The 23,330-nt window shown below is 34.7% G+C and overlaps 1 long non-coding RNA gene across 1 annotated transcript; it reads left to right on the top strand.

The window, feature by feature from the left end:
- The first annotated feature begins 9,969 nt into the window (after positions 1–9,969).
- On the top strand, positions 9,970–16,803 carry LOC107649777 (uncharacterized). Its single transcript, XR_001624002.2, has 3 exons — positions 9,970–10,288; positions 12,922–13,072; positions 15,263–16,803. It is a non-coding gene; the product is annotated as an uncharacterized LOC107649777 (long non-coding RNA).
- The last annotated feature ends 6,527 nt before the right edge of the window (positions 16,804–23,330 follow it).

Here is a 23,330-nt window from a genome sequence, read left to right on the forward strand (position 1 = left end):
TCCTTCTTCATTCCCATTTGTTTTCATTATTTCCCTTGAGATTCTTGACCTTTTTTTACCTCTGTATAGATTTCATGATTATTTTTTCTAGTTCTATAAAGTAACCCCTCTGTACTTTGATTATTATGGCAGTGAATGAGAAGATAAATTTAGGCAATATTGTCTTTTTTATTGTATTTACTCATCCTACCAGTAAGTATTAATATTTTTAAAATAATTAAATCTATCTTTATTTCTATAAACAGTAGATTGTATTTATATTCACAGAATTTTTAAATATATCTTGGTAAGAAGAATGCTAAGAATTTTATATATATTACATGGTTCTCTTACATTGAATTTCACTGTTTATGACTTCTTGCTGGATTTTATTAGCTCTTTTACTTCCCTTCTCCCACAAGCTATTGAAACATTTTGTGAGCATCTGTCATGATCACTGTACACACATAATACCTTGAACACATGTATATGCCTCTATACATTCATATCAATCATTATCTTCGTACTTGTTAATCAGAGTTCAAAAAGTCTGTTCAGCTGATTCAATAAATCATGGAATGATAAATATATAATGATAGCAATTGAACTGATTGGTAAATTCTCCCAAAAGAAAGGCTAAATGTGCTCATGGTCTTTCTGTCTACATATTCCCCTTTCATTCCCCTCTCTCACATTTGTAATCCTGTAATGAACTCATATGTCTTTATCTTTTAGTGCCACCCCTGCTATATTCCTGAAACTGAACCCCTGGGTTTCTGGTTATCCATTTTCAGGAAATAAAAAGACAGGGAGAGACTTCTAATTCATTTGTCATCAGAAAGGTTCCATCTCTTTTGTAAAAGGTCAGTAATGTCCTATCTGGTGTATGATTGCTCTAGAAAATGAGGTTTATTGCAACTCTATGTTCTTTTCACTTTTAGGAGCTACTTTCAAAGAAAGCCTTGTTCATGTTGTCAGTCCCTACCTTCAAAATATGGCATGGACACATTAGGAAATCTTGGTGGCTGTTGTAATCATTAAAGCAGATTAGGGGATGTAGGATATCTAGGAAGAAACTGGAGTGAATGATAGATAAGGGGACTGAAAGACAGGACTCTTAAAAGTTTCCTGAATGAAGAAAAAGTGGCCTCCAGAGTCGATTATAGATCAGTAGAATCTGTGCAGGAATAAACTATGGAGAGCAGAGAGATTAAGAAAAAAACTAAATTTCCAATCCCTCCAGGTATTCTGAAAGGAGATTACAGAAAACAAACAAAAACAAACAAACAAATAAATAAATAAGGAGTGCCCACTACAAGTGAATATAAAAGGGAGAGAAAATCAGGTTTCTGTGAAAAGTAAAAAAGCAAGAATTGATCTTGCCCTAATCTTAGTCACATAATTAGAACATGTTTTCTTGGTCACTTATTTGCTTTCACAGGGGTGATAAATTATGCTGAGAAAAGGACAACTTTAAACAAAACTTGAAAAATGGAGAATATTTCTATTTGAAGAAGCATTTTATTCATCTAAATTTATTCTAAGGAAAATAATCATTGCAGGTAATGAAATAAGTTGATGCTAATTTTCTACAATTTTTTGTGAGGGGGGGGGAATATCTTTTATTTCCTTGGTAGACAGAAACCTTGATTAAAAAAACAACCACCACCAAATGGAGGTCAAAATTTGCACTATAACTCAGTCTTAGTAAGTTAAACAGAGCATTGAGAAATTTAATGATTTGCTTAAGTTTATGTAACTGATATTATAATGAGTAAGACAAAGGCATTAACTACATAGAATGGGAAAGAAATACTGACCGATTTCAATTATTTTTCTAGCAGACTCTAAAGGGAGCTCTGTTGTCTTATATATGCATAGATCTTTGCAGAATGAGGTTTTTTTGGGTTTAAGAAATATTTAACAATTAAAAAAAGATAATATTCTAAAACAAAAGTTAATATTCTCCTTTATTATAGTTTTTTTTCATGTGGAGTGTCTGATCCTTTTTTCATTTATAATATTTTATTTTTCCCAATTACTTGCAAAAAACAATTTTTAGCATTCTTTTTTAAAATTCTGAGTCCCAAATTCTCTCTCCCTTTCTCCAATACTCTTTTCCTCTCACTTCTTCCCTATCCGTGAGCTAAGTAATGTGATATAGATTTTATGTTTTTAATCCTGTAAAACATATTTCCAAATTAATCATCAAGGGTGTCTAATTCTAAAGTAGAAAGGATTAAAAATAATACATATCACCACATCAAAAGGCCTCCTCTGCCTGCCTGTCCCATCAAAAATCAGCTGTTTGCCAACTGCCCCCACTAATGCCATTTCTATGCTGGCCACCATAACAATCAGAGGGGAACAACCATTGAGGTTTCTCCTTTGATGTAGTCTATTTCGTTCAGTGCCAGGGAAAGGAAGCGTGTGGCATCTAGATTGCAGCCATGATTACCTGGAAGTCCTTTATTCCTTGATTTCTAATGATCATCAATAAATCTCCAGAAATGTGACATGTTTATTATTTAAATTAATTTTAATTTTTACAGTATTTATGGGCACATATGGGCTACTACATGTTAGATGCAAGATTCGCACCTAAGGCAGTCAATCAGTCAATAAATAGAATCTGCTACATTCCAGGCATTGTACTATTGAGGATACAAGGGAAAGCATAAACCAAAAACCAGAAAGCAACACAATCCTTGATGAACTCACCATCTAATGATTGTGAGATTCTTCTGTCTCCAGAGGGTTCCTTCTCTCTAGTATATAGTATTGTCTTGATGTCACCAACCCTGTTAAGGAGAAATGGCTAAAAAGTAAAACCAAAAGTGAACTTTACCTATTGGAAATTGTTTCAAATCATGAAAAAAAAAGTCAAATGTCTTTTCCTATTTGATATAGACAGGCAGAGAGAGAAGGATAAATTGGTAGAATATTTTAGATTATTCATCTTGGAGGTAAATAATGAAGATTCTTTTTAACTATTTAAATATATTTATATATATTTATAATATATTTAAGATATTTGTAATAAACACATGAATGAATCAAAACTGGTTTGTGTTTGATATGGAATGGAGTAAATCAAAACACCCTGACCTTTCTGGTGACATAATCCAGGTGCAAATTAATCAAAGAATAACTTTCTCAAATCGAAATAAAGAAGACTTTTCCCTTGGGAATGGCCTACTAAATTAAACAAATCCAGCATTAATTTTGATAATAATCTGAAAATCATAAATAATATATAAAGAAAAAATAGGGAAAAGCATATGAACCTTTGAATCAGAGCTTTGGATACCATTTATGGTGGCTAAAACATGTAAGAGCAAAAAAGGCAACTTTTGCACAGAGGGATGTGGAACTATTACACTATAATGAGACTTGTATTTTTAAAAGTTTCAGCGATCTTAAATGTGCTAGTAGAATCAGAATCTATTATACATGTGTTTCAAAAAGAAAGTATTTATAGTTCTTTTATTGCAAGGTAAAATGCAAAACGTGAAAACTATTGAAAAAGATAACAAGAATAGCTGAAATTCTTTAATTAGGTTCTCATTCTCTTCCATGTATTATAGAAATTTATCGTAGCAGGAGAGATATGGGGTAGGAGGCTCAATATAAGGCAAAAGATGGCTTAGTGGGCATTAGATTCCAATATTTTATGATGTGCATTCATTTGTATAGTGAAAATCCATGCAATTAACACTTGATAATGTCCAGCACAGCATAGAGAAGATTGAATATAATTTATTTGGGGACACCTTGGTAACCCAGTAGATAGAGCACCAGGCCAGGAGTTGGGAAGATCTGGGTTCAAATGTGACCTCAGACACTTCCTAGCTGTGTAACTCTGGGCAAGTCATTTAACGCCATTTGCCTAGCTCTTTCCACTCATCTATCCCTAGAACTGATACTAAAACAGAAGGTTAGAAAAAAAAATTTTAAATCATATAATTATAGCTTGAATTTATCTCTAAGATCATCCAATTTTTTCATCTTACTAGGGTGAAAATTTCACAACTCTAATTCTAATTAATGAAAAAAAGATGCTAAAAATCCTACATATTTTTCAGTTGAGAAACTATTTTTACTTATTTATAGAAAAAAACAAATGTGTACATTAGGTATGAACAATCTCCAGACATTTCTCCTAAATCATTTAGCTTATCAAAAGCATAAACTCATTGCTAACAACCTAATTAATGAAGGTTGGAAGGAGCAAAATGTTTTCAGTCACTGGAAAAAATGAGCTGATGCTATGCACATGAAATGCTTTGAGATTAAAATAATTAGACTTTCAAGTGAGCATCATCAGTATTTAAGAGAATTTCCTAGCAGAAGAATTTCAGCAACTACTTTGGGTCAAGATGTGAGAATGCCTTGGAAAGGCAAACTCCTTTCTCCTCTACCAGAAGTTAGGAAGAGAGTTTGGGGGGGGGAGGTAGTGAGTAGAGAATAAAAGACATACTCCACACTCTCTCACCTCCACTAACCATATTATCATAAAGACTGAGCCAGCAACAAACAGGGAAAAGCTGAAAGAGGACCTCCTGGACACACCCAATAGGGACAGCTTTAGGGGAACTCCCTGAGGATTCCAGTGAATGGAAACAACTTCTTTCTTACAAGGTACTAGGAATTAACATTTTATAATTGCTTGCTAACTAACCTTGAGGCCAGGTTCCCTTGGACTTTGTATACGAGTGGGGAGAATGTGTTCTGTGCTTCTGTGGAGATATTTTTATAACTAGTTTTACTCTGATAACTTAATAAATGTCCCTTTACAAAAGCTAATTAATATTAATTGGTTAATAGATTTAGCTAAATAAATTTTAGAATATATCAAATAAAATCTTATGAATGACAACACTAGAATCACTCTCCATCCTATTCCTCAGGGTAACTACTAAAATCCCTAGGAAGAAATATTTATACTCTTTCTGGGGTCCTTTCCCACCACTATGAGTGGGGAATAGGTAGAATAAACCCAGAGCCATAATTACATATAGATAAGAATATTGAAGCATATAGAACTGAAATGACTTATCCAAAATAAAATGACAAGTGGAATTTGAGACTCTGTGGGAAAAAAATTTTGAAAGATAAGAGAGTGAGACAGAGACAGAGATGGAAAGAAAAGGAAAGGAAGGAAAAAAATGAATAGAAAGCCAGCCTGGGAGTCAATAAGATGGCTTCACTCCTTGAACTCAAACCCATGCTAGTTAGGTCATCATGGACTAATTACTTTGCCTCCTAATACTCTAGGAAAATGTCTAAAACTTGATTAGAGATGGATTGTCATCCTACATGGAAGAGAATTGTTTCTACAATGTGAATTCTCTATACCTATAAAGACGCCAGTCTAAGGTCTCCTCTTCTCTCCGACCCCCAAACTATCCAATTCCTTGAATCTTGTCAAGATTTTTTTTGTTTCATTATTTTAATTATTTACATTTTTCAATTGCAGTCTCTCCCTTTGAAGTTTCCATCCCATAGTTTCTAACTCCCTTGAAAACAATTCTGATAATATATTTCTTTTCTATTACACTGGTTTCAGCTGTGAATTTTCTTTAAAACATTTACTCTGCCTATGAAATATGCCACTGATTTTGGAATACATTTACTTAAACTTGTGGTGTAAAATAACAGATAATTCCCAGAACTTCAGGCGGCATGTTACATTAGGTACCTGCTGAACACCTACCTGTGCCCATGAAGATAATACTTAGTAAGTAGTGGAATGGAATCAACAACCATGAATGCATTCTTTATATGCATTATAGGAGAAAGAGTAAATGTTCTCTTACTTGGGAAAATATCTTTAAGTGTATTTTTAAAAAAGAAATCCTACACTTCTATTCTAATTTCCATTTATATAGAATCACAGGTGTTAGGACAAGAAAGGACTTTAGAAATCATCTTGATTGGTCAACTAATTTTGCAGATGGGGAAACTGAGGACCAAATGGAGGACTATCAACTATATAGAATTTACTCCAATATTTCAAAATTACCTCTTTAGTCAATATTCAGAGGCAAAGATATAACTCCTTTATTCCTTAATAGATGGTCTTGGGGAATTGGTGACTGGGAAAATCATCTCTTTGTCTCTGTGTCTCCCTCTTTACGATTTGATATTTCTAAAATATAAATTTGGGAATTATGTTTCTTCTTAAAAAGAATTTTGTTTTGGGGGCAGCTGGGTAGCTCAGTGGATTGAGAGACAGGCCTACAGATGGTTCTAGGTTCAAATCTGGCCTCAGACACTTCCTAGCTATGTGACCCTGGGCAAGTCACTTAACCCCCACTGCCTAGCCCTTACCACTCTTCTGCATTGAACCAATACAGAGTATTGATTCCAAGATGGAAGGTAAGGGCTTAAAAAAACACACACACACACACAATTTTGTTTTATATCACCTATGCATCTAAAAATGAAGTAGAGGAATTAGAACTATATTGTTCTTTAAAAGCCAGAATTTTAAACAATGGATGAAAATTATAAGAAAACACATCTAGTTCCTTAGAAGGTGATACTTTGAAACAATTAAGCAATCCAAAATCAGAATATTCAACTACATGGCATAGGTACTTCCTTTATCACTGAAAGTGTTAGAGATCAGATCATTAGGGTGTAGGAAGGAAGAAGGAACTACTGTTAAGACATAATTTGGACTAGATGATTTCTCGAAATTCTAAAGGAGAACTTGACTATTCATCAAATGGTAATCAATAGTGGATACAGTACCAAGAGATGAACCCCTTAGGTTGCTATCAGGCAATTATTCCTTTATCTTTAGTAAGTAGTGTCCTGTCATTAAACACCTCCAAATATATTGGTACCCCATCCATTTTGGTTGTACTTGTAAGAGTCCATGATAGTGTTTGTATATTGTTTCTTTTCATCATATGTACTGTTGTCACATGCCTCTTTAGTGAGGGGATATGATTTACTTTTAATCAGCACTTTCCTCATCACTTAAATAAAATTTAGGGAAAATGAAGAATGTGAAGGGTTTTTTTTATGTCAATATTGTTTTTTTCTCAGAAGAGTAATTGTAATTTCATTAATGTTGCTTGCTAATCTGTTCATTATAATGTCCCAAACAAGTAATCACAGCTCAATAGACGAGGAACTGAGTAGACAGAGGACGCCAAAGATTTATTCATGACACAGTTTTCCCTTTCATTGCTCGTGGTGTTGGCATTCGATATGACCTTACTGCCTGGAGTCCCATCCTATGATGTTGCTGGGGGAGCTAATTTGAACACCCATAAATACCAAGAGACTGAAAATATGGCAGAGCAATGCAGATGTTACAGCTGCCGCTATGGCTGGCCTTTAAGTAATAACAATACGACCTTTTGCTTTAGTAGGCATCGACAATATGAAAATCTTCTCCTGGTTCGTCAGTAAACGTGAATGATTAAAGTCCCATAAAATAACCAGGTCAGCTGTGCTCATCAGGCCATTTTTAATACTACCACACTGAACGGGAGATGACTTAAATTTGATTTGATGGCCTTGAATGGCAAGAAGCATTACTGGCATTTTTTAAAAGAAGGCTTTTCAAATATAATATGAATAGCTTCATTAAATCCCAAGCTGCTCGGCAGGTTAAACTTTTCAAAGCTGACTGAATGGCTTTATCACCATTTAGTGGCAAGTGGAGTCATTTTGGAATCTTCACAAAAAGGATGTCACAGCAAATAGTGGATCTCTCCCACGGGCTGACCTTATACCCGGCAATGTGGAACTATGGATTAAAGAGTCAGGAGGCACCTACAAGGGCAGATGTGTGGGGAAGCCCAGGCAGATTTACACATAAGTCACATTGAGTGTATTCATCTTATTTGCCATTTTTTGAATCTGTAATTGCTATAGGAAACTTGTGCTTAGAGAATTAAAAGCAGTTTTCAAACTTTCATCTTCCCATACTTCTTGTATTAATGGCTTATTTAGGTAGGCCATGCAGAGCCTAATCTGGAAAATATGATGTTATAATTAAGACTAGGAACAATCTCTATTTAAGTAAGAAGAAAATAATAATAAAACAATAATAATTTGAAAATGGCCATTTATATGGCACATTAGTTTGCAAAGTGCTTGATACATATTTTAATGAATTTATATAAAAGTCCATTGAGACAAAGGTTATTATTATTGTTATTTCATAGATGAATATACTGAGGATGACACCTTCAATAGTTTTCCCAAGAATATATAGCTAGTAAGTGTCCAAAGTTGAACTGAATCACAGTTTCCCTAACTCCAAGTCTATAATGTCATTCACTAAGTCAGACATTTATGTAAGGACAACATAAACAGATAGTTTTCATGGCACCACTATTTTTCATGTGATTTCTTAGTTTTTTTTAATAATCTGACACAATAGAATCATTGAATACTGACTTCAGAAATGAAGTCAGTAATTAAAATTCATTGAGATTCATGTTTCTAGATTAAATAAATTAGAACATCAAAGCCAAATGGAAGACTAAGGGTATTTATTTGATTATTTGTATGCAATTATCTTTAAAAATATCTAAGAAATTACTTATTAAGCATGAATTGAATCAATCAGTAAGGTTTTATTAAGTACCTACTGTGTTTGAGCCATTGTTTTAGACTGTGGGGAGAGAAGCGCAATAAAAAAACCATCTACTCTCAGGGATCTTATGGGAAAATTATTAGATACCCATTTAAAAAATCCATTTCAGAATGTTTATTAAATACCTATGATGTATAAGGTACTTTGTATTCTAAAATTTAGTATAAAAATTAAATCTCTGGTGATCTAACAAAATGGTCTCTCATCAATCTATTATACATTCAATTTCATCATATTTAATTCAGAAATAATAATAAATAATTATTAGAGGCTACTTTATTGAAATTAAAGGCATGTTTTCTGCCTTTTGAAAGTTATCACATTAAATTATTCCACAAAAATTTATCAAGTATCTATTTTGTGCTTATAGATAAGAATAAAAACTCAAAGAATGAAAAAAAATCCAACTCAGCAGGAATGTACTCTTTAGAGGAAAGATTATATATTTAATATTTATGGCAGGAATATAAAGTCAATAAATGCAAAAAAATACAAAATGATTAGATACAAGTTAGGTTGGGAGGGAAGGCAAAGTTGGCAGGAAAACTTAATACTGAAGACCATATTTGAACTATATGTAGAGAAGAATTCCTTGTGGTAGAGGTGAAGATTCATCACAGATATGAAAGAAGGAATGTCAAGCATCAAGAGCAGAGAGAAGGGAAAGAGCAGACTCAGGGAGAGTCAATAGTTGAACCTCAGAGAATTCCAGGAGAATACTATTTCCTTTGTGTTAGTGGATTTAATCCATACATCCTCTTTAACTCTTTGCAAAATGTTGCATAATATCTATTCCACTTTCCTTTACCAAATCTCTTTTTACTTTCTTCTTGTTGGCAAATTTCTTCCCCTTAAACATACTTCTTTATTCCAAAATAGCAGCAGAGCCTTACCAAAGCCCCTAGCAATACTTGAATATATATATATATATATATATATATATATATATATATTAAGGCTTATTGTGCTTTTATACCTAAGGGTCAGATGGAGAGACCAATTCCTTCACCACATTTACTTACTGTCTATTTCAAAGTAACCTTGAATCTGTAGGAGCAGGCAGTATCTTTTCTTTTAGGTGACAAATGTCTCTTTATATCAGATAAATTTAGTGACCAAAATCTCTCAGTCAACGAAGTGGATAACAATTTTTAGAATTTACATTAGTTATATTTAGAAAAAAAGTTTTCACCAGTGACATATCTCAATAAGTGATTCCAGCATATATATGGACTCTGATATGATCTCATAAAAGAAATGATAAAGCATATTTCCTTACATTTGATGAAAAAATAGAAGGACTACAGTGAAATACCATGAAATCTCACCTAAGCTGTGTACTCTTGCTATGTCTAGCACTGGGAATTTCTGTATTTAAAATATAATAATATTAATAAAAGGACAAAATGTAAGTGTGAGGCTATCAGATAATTTGGTTGTTCTGTAACCAACCTGTAAGTTCTGCTAGTAGCATCATGTACATAGCTGACTGTATTAGAAAAAAGTGAAAAATTGATATACTTTGAGTGACTAAGGAAATTTTAACTGTTGGCAGGGAAAACAAAGGTTCTTAATTCTCATTTTGCTTCTATTTTTTCTCTCAAAAGGAGAAGGAATTTGGGATTGGCGTGTCCAAAAGAAAAAAGCTATTAATAAGATATATACATAATACATGTACTGAAATAGGTGAGTGAGATGACTAAAAGAGTTTGTATAGTTGTTAAGTTGTGTATACTCAGAGGAACTAACTCTACAGGCCTAGGTAGGCCTCAGAGTAAACTTTTAGGCCAAAATGCTTTCTGACTTTTCTTTAAAATCAGTAACATAGTTTATGAATAGTCAAGTAAAATGAAATGATCCAGGACGAGGGAAATAGGAGTCACTGAATCTAAAAATATATATTCTCCACCCAACTTCTATGGGTTCCTCACGGAACCTTCTTCAGGTCTTCAAGCTCTTTAAATCTGCTCTCTATAACTAAAATTTCTACTCTGTATAATCTACACTAACCTACTTGTCCTCTAATTAAATTATAGACACAGTGAAGACTCATTAGACTAGAAAGAGGGTTTGAACTCTTTCGATGAGCTCAGCCTCCTAGACTGAGGCCAAGATGGCTACAAGCCTCTTCTTTAAAGACAGGACTTTATCTGGGTTCTGGCTCTCACTCACACATTCAGTCAGGAAAACTCTCAGGAAGCAGGAGCTTACAAGTCTCTGGGAGATGGCAACTGGAGACAAGGATGGACAGAATCTCAGGAGTCTCTTAATAGCTGGATTATTAGGAAAGGCAAGCCAGCTCCTTTAGGCATAGATAAACAGTCAACAGAAAGTGATCTTTCCTCAACAGTCTTTGGTCCTTGGTTTTATCCCTTCCCCAGATTCTGGAACTTCTCTTTCAGTTCTGTGCAGGTGACCAGACCGTTCTTCAAACCTTTGCTTTGCTGCTTCCTACTTGCAAAAGTCTTTCTTTCGTTATTTCTCTCTCTCAGTACTCACATCTCTCTCTTTCTCTCTCTCTCTCTCTATATATATATATGTCTATATATCTATAACTATTATATTTATAACATATATGTTATCACAGTATAGCAGAAATCTGATTCTGAGTTCAGTTACCAACTAAATCACACTCTATGAATGTCATTGACTTCTACTCGGTCAGTTTCCTCAAATGAAAAATGAAGTAATTGAAACAGGGGAAACATTTTGATAAAGTTTCTCATGATATTATGCTATTCTTGTGGGTTAAATGCAGAAATGTGGGTGAGAATATAATACAATTAGATGGGCTGGAGCTAATTTAAACGTAGTCACTAATAGTTTGATGACAAGGTGAAAATAATTTCCCATGATATTGCCATGAGATTTCTGTGTTGATTCTGAAATATTTAGTATTTTCATCGGTTATTTTGATGTAGATATAGGTTATACATATAAAATTTAAAGATGATACATTGCTGGCAGGGATCACTAATATACTTTTATACTTTCTCTCAAATGAGATCACTAATCTTGATTCCCTATTGTGCAATTCAAATATGCCTTCATTGACTATTAGCTCCATAAAAAGAACATATTTGGTTGTATAATTTTATTCATTTGCAAGATATTTTCTTCGATAGACAAATTATGTGGAATTAGCCTTAAGCTATCAACCTCTTCCTCCTACAGGTAATAACTAAGAATCATATTCTATCTGCAAAAATGATGTATTTGCATATTCATTTGTTGGTCCTGATTTCACTTCTATTTGCATTTATTATATAATTATTTTCTTTTGTTAATGGTCTCCTATCTTGATGTCTATCAGTAACATCATCTTTTATTCACCTAAGTTGGTAGCTTTAAAAATAATTATATAAACTAAAATTAAAAATAATATTCATTAAATGTAAAACACTTTAAATATCTTCATCCAATCCTTACAACTCTGTGATGTAGGTAGTTCAAGTATTATTATTCCTATTTACTTAACTGATGAAAAAAACTAAGTCTCAAAAGAGTTTTAAGTAACTGAACATCAAGGATAAGCATCTAATTACTAGGAGAGCAAAAGTTGAATTTTAGTCTTCTGAATGCAAATTCAGTTTTGTGTTATTCTAAAACCCTACTATCCCTTTGATTTCTTTAGTCATTTGTGCAAAAATTCTCGAAAATTCTGCACTGTTACTTTACTTATTAAGGGAAGAATGTCTATGTTTCATTTACCAAAAAACCAAACCCTTACCTTCTAGAATCTATACTATGTATTGGTTCCAAGGCAGAGGGTGATAAGGGCTAGGCAATGGATATTAAGTGACTTTCCTGGGATCACACTAGGAAGTATCTAAGACCAGAATTGAACCAAGGATATCCCTTCTGTAGACCTGGCTTTCCATCCACTGAGATACCTAGATTTGCCACTAGTGTCTCAATAAAAAAAATGTGCCATTATAAAATAAGAATATGATTGGTATCATTCTTACTTGACAAAGATACTAGCTTCTATCTCTCATGTATCTTTGGCAAATATGACAAAGAACAATATTAACCAGACCAAGGGATAACCAATCTCAATTAAAGAATTTGGAACAGATCATATTGTGTCTTTTGACAAATAGGAAATCCAAGAAATTGGTTTGGTCATTCTGTATCACAAAGTAGATAAGGTCACTCTGAAGGTGGAACAGAACTACATCTTTGACAATTAACTGACTTATTCTTTGGAGCCAAACAGAAGGTTAATTTAAAACTGAAAAACATATCCTTTAAAAATAAGGAATTCAGAAAAAAAATATTTTAAAGTCCATTTTATTGTTATTCCACTTATATCTTAGACTGATACTGCCTTATGGACCCTCCGTTTTTGAAGATACCACAGGCTACCACAGATGGTACTAAGGTAGAAAGGTCTCAACTTTGGGCCCAGAGATGTCTGTCCAGATATGGAACAATCTACTTACATTTGGAGAATCTCATCAAATCAAGGTTGGTTGTCACGTGATATATTTTTTTACCCATAACAAGTCATAAATTTACTTTCTTGAAATGTGGATGAGTCACAAAATGCTTTCTTTTTCTCGGGGTGCATTCCAAAAGAAGCAATCATATTTCTTGACATTATCTCAAGCAAAATTGTGAAGTAGGTGAAAACTCATTAGTTTCCTTTTATGTATACTTTCCCTTCTTTTTCTAGCCCCTTTATTCCTCTTATAGGAACCCTGGGTCCTGATGATATCTTCATCATTGTTTCCCTCCTGGTCTCAAGCCAAATATGTTCCAAATAGATTTCAGTTTGAAAAGGATCTGATCAATAAATTGCTACTAAGAACTAGATGACTAATAATATCAACCATATTATTCCCTCCATGTATTTTGTAAATTGGAAATAGTAATGCCATTAACTAAGGGTCTAATAATGGAGTTTCTCACAAAAATAATTGTCTGATCAGAGGTACAAAAAGGGTAAATGATTTCTCAAGAGGCTTCTCAAATTCCCTCCAATAGGCACCTGTCTTATTTGTCACATATGATTTTATCTAAGTATGAATTGCAAATCTATCTACATTGAATTAAAATGAAATCTTTGTAATATTTATTGTAAATAGTAAATCTTTCCCAGTAAAATGGTGCTAAGGTGACAAATCAAAGTATTTTACATACAACAGAGTGAATACAAATGTTTCAAAGTTATGTCAAATATTTATCAGATGTGTAGTGATAAAGACAATGACTGCTTTAGAAATAATAATTTTATGGAGATTATGAGACCCATTCTGGTTTGGTTATTTTAAGAAAACTCTTAATCTGCACTCATCAAGACACCTGAAAAATTGATTTTTAAACTGTCCACAAGGAGGCATAACAGTATTCTTTGAAAATACAGCTCTTTCAAACAAATCACTGAGGACAAAGCAGTGAAGAAATTCCAAAAGAATGGATTCCTTGGTAGATATATCACAGTAGACCAGATAATTAGGAAGAATTTATTAAGGACCTAGTATATTTCAAATGAAAATAAAATCTTAAGGGAAAGAAAATGACATACATATGAAGGTATTTGAGAAAGAAAGAAAGGAAGGAAGGAAAGAAGGAAGGAAGAAGGAAGGAAGGAAGGAAGGAAGGAAGGAAGGAAGGAAGGAAGGAAGGAAGGAAGGAAGGAAGGAAGGGAGGGAGGGAAAGAGGGAGGAAGGGAAAGGAGGGAGGGAGGGAGGGAGGAAGGAAGGAAAAGAAAGAGAAAGAAGGGAGGGATGAAAGAAATAAAAAAATGGAGGGATGAAGAGGAAAGGGGAAGAGAAAAAGGGATGGAGGGGGAAAGGAAGGATTCTCTTGATTAAAAAGTATAATTAACATTCATGGGAGAGAGATTTCATGGTTTTAATTTAGCCTGTATTTTATTTTCCCAATCAGTGGTTCAATGTGTTATGGAATTTTTAACACTTGTTTCATGACTCGTGACATATGACTTTTAATTAGTCATTATCACAGCAAGACTCATGTTCTGTTTTAGATACATAAAATTTCAGTTTCAAGCTTTAAGGAAAAGGAAATGCTGGATATCAGGATCATGTAGATCATACCAAAGTTAAGAAATCTAATCAATTGATGACACACATTGCACATAGTCCTATATGTATTTTTTTGGGAGGGGAATGAGAGATCTATACAAATATAATGCTATTTATTTTGCATAGATTATTGTTCAAATTGTGGGCTCTGGTTTTAGTTTCTATGGTATCTATTCAAAAAGCCCTTTTGGTCATCTTCAATCAATTGGTATTTGTTGCTCCATTACTTTCCACCAGTTCCACTGTATTTTTGGTTGTCTATAATGACAGCTGAAATAAGAACAATAGGATAAAGCCTTGTGTCTGAATTTTTAAAAATCAACCTAAATATTAAATCATTGGTGAAAAACCAATCCATACAAAAAATAAAAGCTTGTAAGATTTAATAAATTACAAATTGAACATGAGTCAATTGTGAAATATGACAGCTAAAAGAATGAATGAGAAATTAGGTTTCATTAAAATAGAAAAAAAGATCAATGAAGGTAGTCATTGGACAAGAATTTATTAAGTTTTTACTATGCACAAATGTCTTGTTATTGGGGAGGGGAGTATGAATATAAATAGAAAGCTAAATGCCATTGCCCTCAAGAAGCTCACATTCTTTTAGGGGAAGATAACACATAAAAAAGAAGCTGAAAAGTCCAAAAGCCAAAAGAGGAGGAAAATATACTGGCCCAGGTGCTGCCCTTCAGTGGAATTTCTAGGAGGAGCCATTGGATGACTGAGATAAACTATGGAGACAAAGGTAACTTCTAATGTGTGAATTCCAGAACAAGAATGAGATTTTAAGGATATAGAGATGAGCTGTGATAGAGGAAGTGGGTAATGAAGAAGAGAAATACTGCTCCATTGTTGTGGCAAAGTACACAACAAATCCATCACATACAACACAAGGGTGATAATGGCCACAATCCAGACATGCTTCATAGAGAGGCATTTAAAAATCTGACATTTTCTCCACTTTCAGGATATCATTTATATACCTAAAAGCCTTCTGACTGTGGATCTGTGGTCGTTTCTTTAAATTGGATTAATTCCTGATATGTAGGATCTTGATCAAACTTTGATAGATAGATAATGAATTTCTGACTTAGACTGGAAAATATTGAAGGTGAGAGATCCATGATATTTTGTACTATTCATACCACATGTGGAATCTTATGTTCACTGCATTTTGGGAAACAGAAACAAGTTGGAAAAGGAATGGGACCAGTGTATAGTGGAACAGGAAATAGTTTTTATATATTATATATTTATATATTATATACATTTATATCATATATTTTTGTTAATTACTTGTATGTATATGTATTTATATTATACATATTTATATATTATTTATAGTTTGCTGAATTTCTCCAAGCCGGATTATGACAGGGATATCTTTGGAGGAATTCCCTTTTAGATATGGTTTAGGGTAGAGAACCTTTGAGGGCTTTTCCAGCACTGATTTTGTAACTCTGAAACTAACCAATTGCATGGAGGTCCATCAATTTCTATCAGTTTACTTCCCTTATACTGTAAATGTGCCTATAATTCCAGCATCAATGGATTCTTGGGTTGTCCATCAGACCACTCAAAGTTAATGCTTCATTTCAATCAATTCCATAAATCAGGTCTTTTCATCTGTATGGATAAGATTCATTTTTATGTTAATGTAAGCATACCTTATACAATTTTACAGATATAAAAATGCCTCGGACCATAGTGTTCCCTCTCTTTCTAAGCTCCTTTTATACTTGTCTCTGTTACAAATTTTTGTACTTCGGTATTTTGTCACCAATTGTTTTCTCTCATTTCTCATGGCTGATAGATCAACAAATCACTGATTTAAGACTGGAGGGGACATTAGAGACCATTTAGTCCAACATTCTCATTTTTCATATGAAGACGTTTTAGACACAAAGTACTTAAGTGACTTGTTCAGTATCACAGAGCCAGTAAACATTAGAAATAAGATTTGATTCTAGGTTTTCCCTTATTCTAATTCTACAATTCTATCCATTACTCCATGATGGGACCTTTCATATATGATTCATATATACCATAGTGTTTCCTTCTCTAGATAGTCTATAACCTTCTTAAGGGCTTAGGCCATATCATAGACTCACACATATACATAATGCATTGTACTTATGTAAATGCACATACACACACACACACACACACACACACACACACACACACACACACATATATATATATAAGCTAAAGTGTATCCATATATTTGATTACATATATGATGGTCATCAATTATATATGACTCGTATGACATAGGCTTGGGTATATGTCACTCATCATCCTCTAGTCGCCCATTTCTTCTTCCCTAGCACAATATGATAGGGTAAAATCTTAAGCTTTTTGAGGACAGGAATTATTTTATATTTTTTTGGTACTCTGGAAGCAAGCACTCATCCCAGTGCCTTACATTACAAATAGTAGTTAATGAGTATTTGTTAAATACCTCCCATTTATTTACTAGGAACCGTGCTAAGAACTAGTGGAAACAATTCATGTTCATAGAGTTTAACTAAAAATGTTTTTTTCACTTGAAAATAGAAAGTGAATATGATATTGCTCATAGTACTGACTCAACAGTGATTTGGGGGATTATACCTCCCCAAATAGGCTCAACAAAACAATGTACTGGAAGTCATTGCTGCTTTTTTCCCCAAAGTATCCATCAATTCACCCCTTCCTCTACATGATGACTAACTTAGTTTTCATAGAGGATCTATTAATCTCTCATGTACCTTTTTATCCATCATCCATATACAATTGTTTAGGTGGCATCCAATCAAGAAATCTTTATTAAATACCTCCTTTGTGCTAAGTACTGTGTGAAATGCTGGGAATACAAGTAGGAGAAAGAACCACAGTCTCCTCCCTCTACAGTTTAATGAGGTAGATAAACAAAAAATGTTGAAATGATATCAGTCATGATGTCATGATGAAGTCTAAAGTAGTGTAGTCAACTGAGGAATGAAGAAATGAATGTTCTGGAGGGCTTCTATAAATATAGGTTTGGGGATTAGTTCCTTGCTCTCCCCTCCACTCAGAGTGACTTTTGGGATGGAAGTCTAAGTACCAAGGCTAATTTGATTTGACAGATTGATGCTGGTGTTCTCCTATAATATACTTAATTTCCCACACTGACATTCTTTTTCTTAGGCTGTATCCATGGGGGGGGGGAGTATTTTTTTTTCATTTTAAGGATTTATTTTTTCTCCCCCAGATTACATGTTAATATGATTTTTCAACAATAGTTTGTTTTTTTTTGTAATCCATGTTCTCTCCCTCCTACTCCTTCCTCTCCCTGAGACAGCAAATATTAAGTTATAGGTTGTACATACGTCATTATATAAAAATACTTCCATATTCAACAGGTTGTAAAAGATGCCAAACCATTTTTACTAGAGAAAAATTCATGGAGAAAGTAAAATGAAGAATGCTTTTTTCTCTGTGCATTCAGACTCCTCCAGTTACATCTATCTCAGTAGAGAACCTTTTTCATCATAAGTCCCTTGGAATTATCCTGGATCCTTGAATTATTGACAATAGTCAAGCCATTTACAGTGGATCATCATACTTAATTGTTGTTGCTGTATATAAAGTTCAAGAAAAAATTTTTTGTAGAACCCTTGGTATCCCATTAAAAAGTTGGGAGGAATATTGAATGCTGATCATGGAGTGAATGATGTAGCCACATAACAAGAAGTCCATTCTTAGGACCATAAGTTTAAAACCAAAAAGATCCTTAAAATTCACCTGGTCTACCCTCATTTACCAGAAGAGAAAACTGAGATTCATGGATTTGGATTGATTTGCCCATTAGTAAATATCAGAAAAAGACACACATCTAGATCCTTTTAAACCTAAACCATTGCTTCCACTTAATCCTCCATAATGGTACTCCATTGAAATCTCTTCTTGACTTTACATTCATGCCTGATAATTATAATATATTAAAGAGCAATATTGTATTGGTTGCTAGATTTAGATTTAGGAGACTAAGATTCAGTCCTGCCACAGACAGTTACTAGCTACATGATCAAAGGCAAACCCTATATCCTGTCAAAATCTCAGCTTTCTCATCTGTAAAATGAGGGCAATTTTAATTGTGCTGCTTATCTTATAGTATTGTTTTGAGAAAAATGGTTAGAAAAATGCATAGGAATACTAAACTTTTTATTACCCCAAGTTCTGGAAAACATACACAGTAGATGTTACATAGAAAATTATCGAAATTAAGTCCCTAGCAATAATGCTATTCAGTATACTTATCTGTATACATATACATATATGTATAATATATAATTAGCAACCAATATTCTTTAGGATTTAAGTTAAATAAAACGTTATTAAATAGGTAGTGCAATTTGAATCAGTTTGGCAAACGATGATAGCATGCTAACTGTATACCAGGTATTGTGTGAGGCACTAGAGAAATAAAGGTCAAAATAAAGTAGTTCCGGTCTTCAGAAAGCTTACATTGTATTAGAGGGAAGTGACAACACAAGAAAATAAGTATGAATTAGGTAAAAAAATATTTCAAGAATAACTGAGTGGGAAAGGGAAAGGGAAAATAGAGAAATACTCATGTAAGAGGTGGCAAGTGAGTATTGTAAAGGAAGCCAGGGATTTCAAAACGTGTAAGTGAGAAGAGATTGAATTCCAGATATGGGGTGTTATTTATTCAAAGGCCTTAGAGACAAGAAATAGAGCATCATTTTCCAGAAATATGTGATAGGTTATGTGACAGAGGCTGGCACTAGAGAAAAAGTGCCAGGCTGAGAGTATGTGAAATTGATCACCTTGATGGCGAGGGGCAGCAGGAGTTTGGAATCTTGGAGGAGGAGACTCTGGCTGGAGGAAAGAGCAGTGAGGCCCTCTGTCAGGAGAGGTGGATAAAGACTTTCTCCTGAGGGTTACCCACTTTTCCTGCTGGTGACTGGAAATCCTTCCCCCCAACACTTCCCAATTGAAGGGTCTTCTGAAGAGAAACCTGAGCAGACTTTACCTCAGTTGCTGTTGCCCTGAGTCTGAACTGTGGCCAAGGGGCCAAACCCAGAGTTAGTCAACCTGACTTTCTCTCAGGGGGCTCAGGCTGCCAAGGCCTGAGTTCCCCCCCAAACTCGAGGAGGGAGGAAAAGGGTTTAGATAGAGACAGGGATACCTCCCCTTTCCTCACATTCTTTTTCCCATTCTTCCATGCCCGTTATTCCTTTTGTATTACCTGATTGAGTTAACATTAAAAGTTATCTGTTCCCTAAGCTGAGCGCAAGTGAACAGATCAAAGGGAGACCCTTTGGTCTCTAGTAGTGGAGGGGGGACAAGAGGGACAAGAGGGAATGGGGAGAGCAGCTTTAGCTAAGAAGGGAAGGCAGGAGGGGGAAAATCTTCAAACCCCCTCTCCTCTCTCTGAGCCAACCCTAATTATCAGCTATCTCCCTTGTACCCTGCTTTGAGAAGGGGGAGGGTCTCTGCTCTTTTCCCCTCTCATCTGAAAGTCTTAATCTTTTTTTAATAGAGTTAGGGTCCTCTAGAAAAGAAAATACCTAAAAGGGAGTAGCATGAAATGAAAATTAAGACTGGTTGAATCCAGTTTATGAAGAGTTTAACATTTAAGAGAATGGGCACAGGGTATTCATATTTTATATATTAGATAGCATAGAGAATTGGCCTGTTTAGATGACCTACCTTTGACAATGGATAAATTATTGAATCTCTGAGTACCCTAGTACTTATAACTTTAAGTTAACACTATAAGTTGCAGAAAGTGTTTTAGCTTATTTTTGAAGGGATAATTCTCACTTGGGTGTTCCCTATAGGAATGAAATCACAAGTTCAATCATGTCTTTCATAAATAGGGAAACACCAGAGATTTTGGAATAAAGAAATGACATTATCAGATAGATTTCTTTCTTTTTATCACTCATTATTCCTAAACAGTACATACAATTTCAAATATTACTGTGCCTCTTAAAAAAAAAAATATGATCAACCCCTAGGATCAGAACTTTAGCTACTGTAGCAAGGGAATTTAGCAAGGCTGGCTGACAGCCTTCAAACCAAGATTCCACAGAGGAAGGATTGGGTTAGCATTCTAAGGTGGTTGAAAAACTGGCAACTGAGACTTTCTCTCTGGAAAGCAGACACAGAGGGTGTGTGGAAGTGTCTTTCTGAAAGAAACCAACTTTGGAGCTGCCTGGGAATTGGATCATATTTAAGGAGAGGTTGAGTGAGTGATCCACCCTCCCTCACTGGTGGACAGTGTGTTATGGGGGTCCATCCAGCGGCTTCTCTGGGTATCCAAGGTCCCTCTGTCCAGATGTGATGTCACGGTTGGAATAAGGAGATGAGACACACCATGCATTCAATCCACCTATGCAGGAATCTCACACAGTGCTCTGCCATAGTATCGTGGTTTGTTTATTATATAGGTTTTCAGATACATACACACAATCAATTCTCTATGTATGTGACATTCTACAATTTGATTGGATATTATCAAATCACCTAAACAACACTCTTGTGATGTTACTACAACAAAGAATTCTGTCATCATTTACTAGGTTTCTACAATACTCTGTGATAGATATGATTAATGTGAATAAAGCCATTTGTAGATTAGTACCCCTTGACCTGCTGAGAGGATCATTGTGCTTTTGGTCAGCTTTTCTATCCATCATAATTGTTTGGGAGATGAACAACAAAACATATTTGTATCTAGGCGTGAGGACTTAAGTTTTGAGGTTTTCCTCAATTTACAAGTTCTGTTTTTCTTGTATTACTTTGAAGTGCCTAGCAATGCAGCTTGCCTTCTGTTCCAACAAATTCATTGGAGTGTGGTAACTGTAGGAAAAGATTCATTATAGTACTCAAGCTTTTGGCCAGTGTTTATTGTAGGGCCTTGGATCTTGTCTTGTGCTTGAAAAAGGAGGGGTCATGGGCAGTAATCTTTGGGCTGTAATTCTGCAAAAGATTGCAATCTTTTGGGGGTAATAACCTAGGGGGCTTAAAGTAGGGTATATATTTATTGATCCTATAAGTATTTGCTCTCATATTATTTCTCCTGTATTGGGTAAAGAATAATAATCATAACAAGTTCATTAGTGGGGGAAAATTGGGAAGAAAAGTCACAGAGGAGGATCAGCGGGGGGCCCTCATTCTGGGGTCTCCTTTGCTGACCTTCCTTCGTCAGACCATGACCTTGTCAACCTGTCAGGGTATGATCACTTCCGGCAGTGTGTGTGTGTGTGCATGTGTGCGTGTATGTGTGTGTGTGTGTGTGTGTGTGTGTGTGTGTGTGTGTAAAATACTCCTCCCTTCCTGAACCTTGTGAGGATTCATGTTGAGACTGCTCTGTGACCCAACCAAGGTCTCTGGTCTTGTGAGAGTCTGGTCCCTATGGACTATACTAATCTCTTTTATCTTTAATTATCTTTTTATTTGGTTAGGTTAAGGTTATTTAGAAAGGCTAAGATTTTAATAGCTGGGTGGTTAGAAATAAGTTACTCCCTTGTGTATATATATATATATATATATATATATATTCATTTGTTCTGTTTTAACTTCCCTATAACACTACTGCCAGGTGACAAAGAATGGAACCTAATTCTATATTGGGGAATCAAAGGCCACCAGTCAGAGAAGGAAGTTTCAAGTGTTCTTTTAGGCAAAATTCAGGCACAACATGTATGTAAGAGTTTCTGCTGTAGCCTCTGCAAGCAAACTATGAGACTGAAACAATCAGAGTTCATCCTTGGTTCCCTTAGAACTTCTACTCCCCTACAGCAGGGAGAAGAGTCTCCAAATAGTGACAGACCCCCAGGGCAGTGGCAGATCATCATTCCAGGGAGAGATAAAACATGACATACAACCCAATTTCAAGAGCCTCTTTGGGATGCATCAGTCACTTGTCAACATCTTTGCTTTCAAAGAGCTGGCGATGTCACAATTACCCTGGCCTGTGCTAAACTAGCAGTGACTTTACATGGAATAGCTGCATTTGCTAGAATCTATACTTTGGAGCTGTCAGTTTGGAAGTTCTCCAGGCAGCCATCTATGTGGAGTTTTCACCTATTCTGGGACAAATGCATCTCCTTCCCTGCCTTGCCATCTTGTATTAGAGGAGGACTAGGCTATATAGGTTTCTGTGTATAAATAATAGTATTTCACCAACAACATTAAGTCCTTCATGATTTTTTGTGATCATTATGGGTTATTCCTCTTGAATTCAGTTTATGTTATTTGGTATATAATTTATATTTACTTATTGTTATATACCTTTTAGGTCACCCTCGTAGAACACAACCTCCTTGAGGTCAGAAATTGTTTCATGTTTTATTTTCATTATTAGTGGTTTTTGCTTTTACTTTGTTTATTTTTACTGGGCAATATCACACATCCTTTACCCAAACCTAGCATGTATTATGTATCATGTACAAAGGGAAAGAGATAGGTAGTAGACTTGTAATTTCATTCGTATGGAAAGCTTGTGAGTGAGAAAACTCCATTCAAGAAAGGAAAACATCCCCTTCCTCTGCCCCTTACAATTTTAGAGAGCTACATAGACCACAGAGAAGTTAATTGATTTGTCTAAGATCACATAGCCAGAAATGAATCAAATAAAGATTTGTAACTTGGGTCTTCCTGGTTCTACAGTCTATTCT

Source organism: Monodelphis domestica, chromosome 8, assembly GCF_027887165.1.
Source record: "Monodelphis domestica isolate mMonDom1 chromosome 8, mMonDom1.pri, whole genome shotgun sequence".
In the NCBI taxonomy this organism is placed as follows: domain Eukaryota; kingdom Metazoa; phylum Chordata; class Mammalia; order Didelphimorphia; family Didelphidae; genus Monodelphis; species Monodelphis domestica.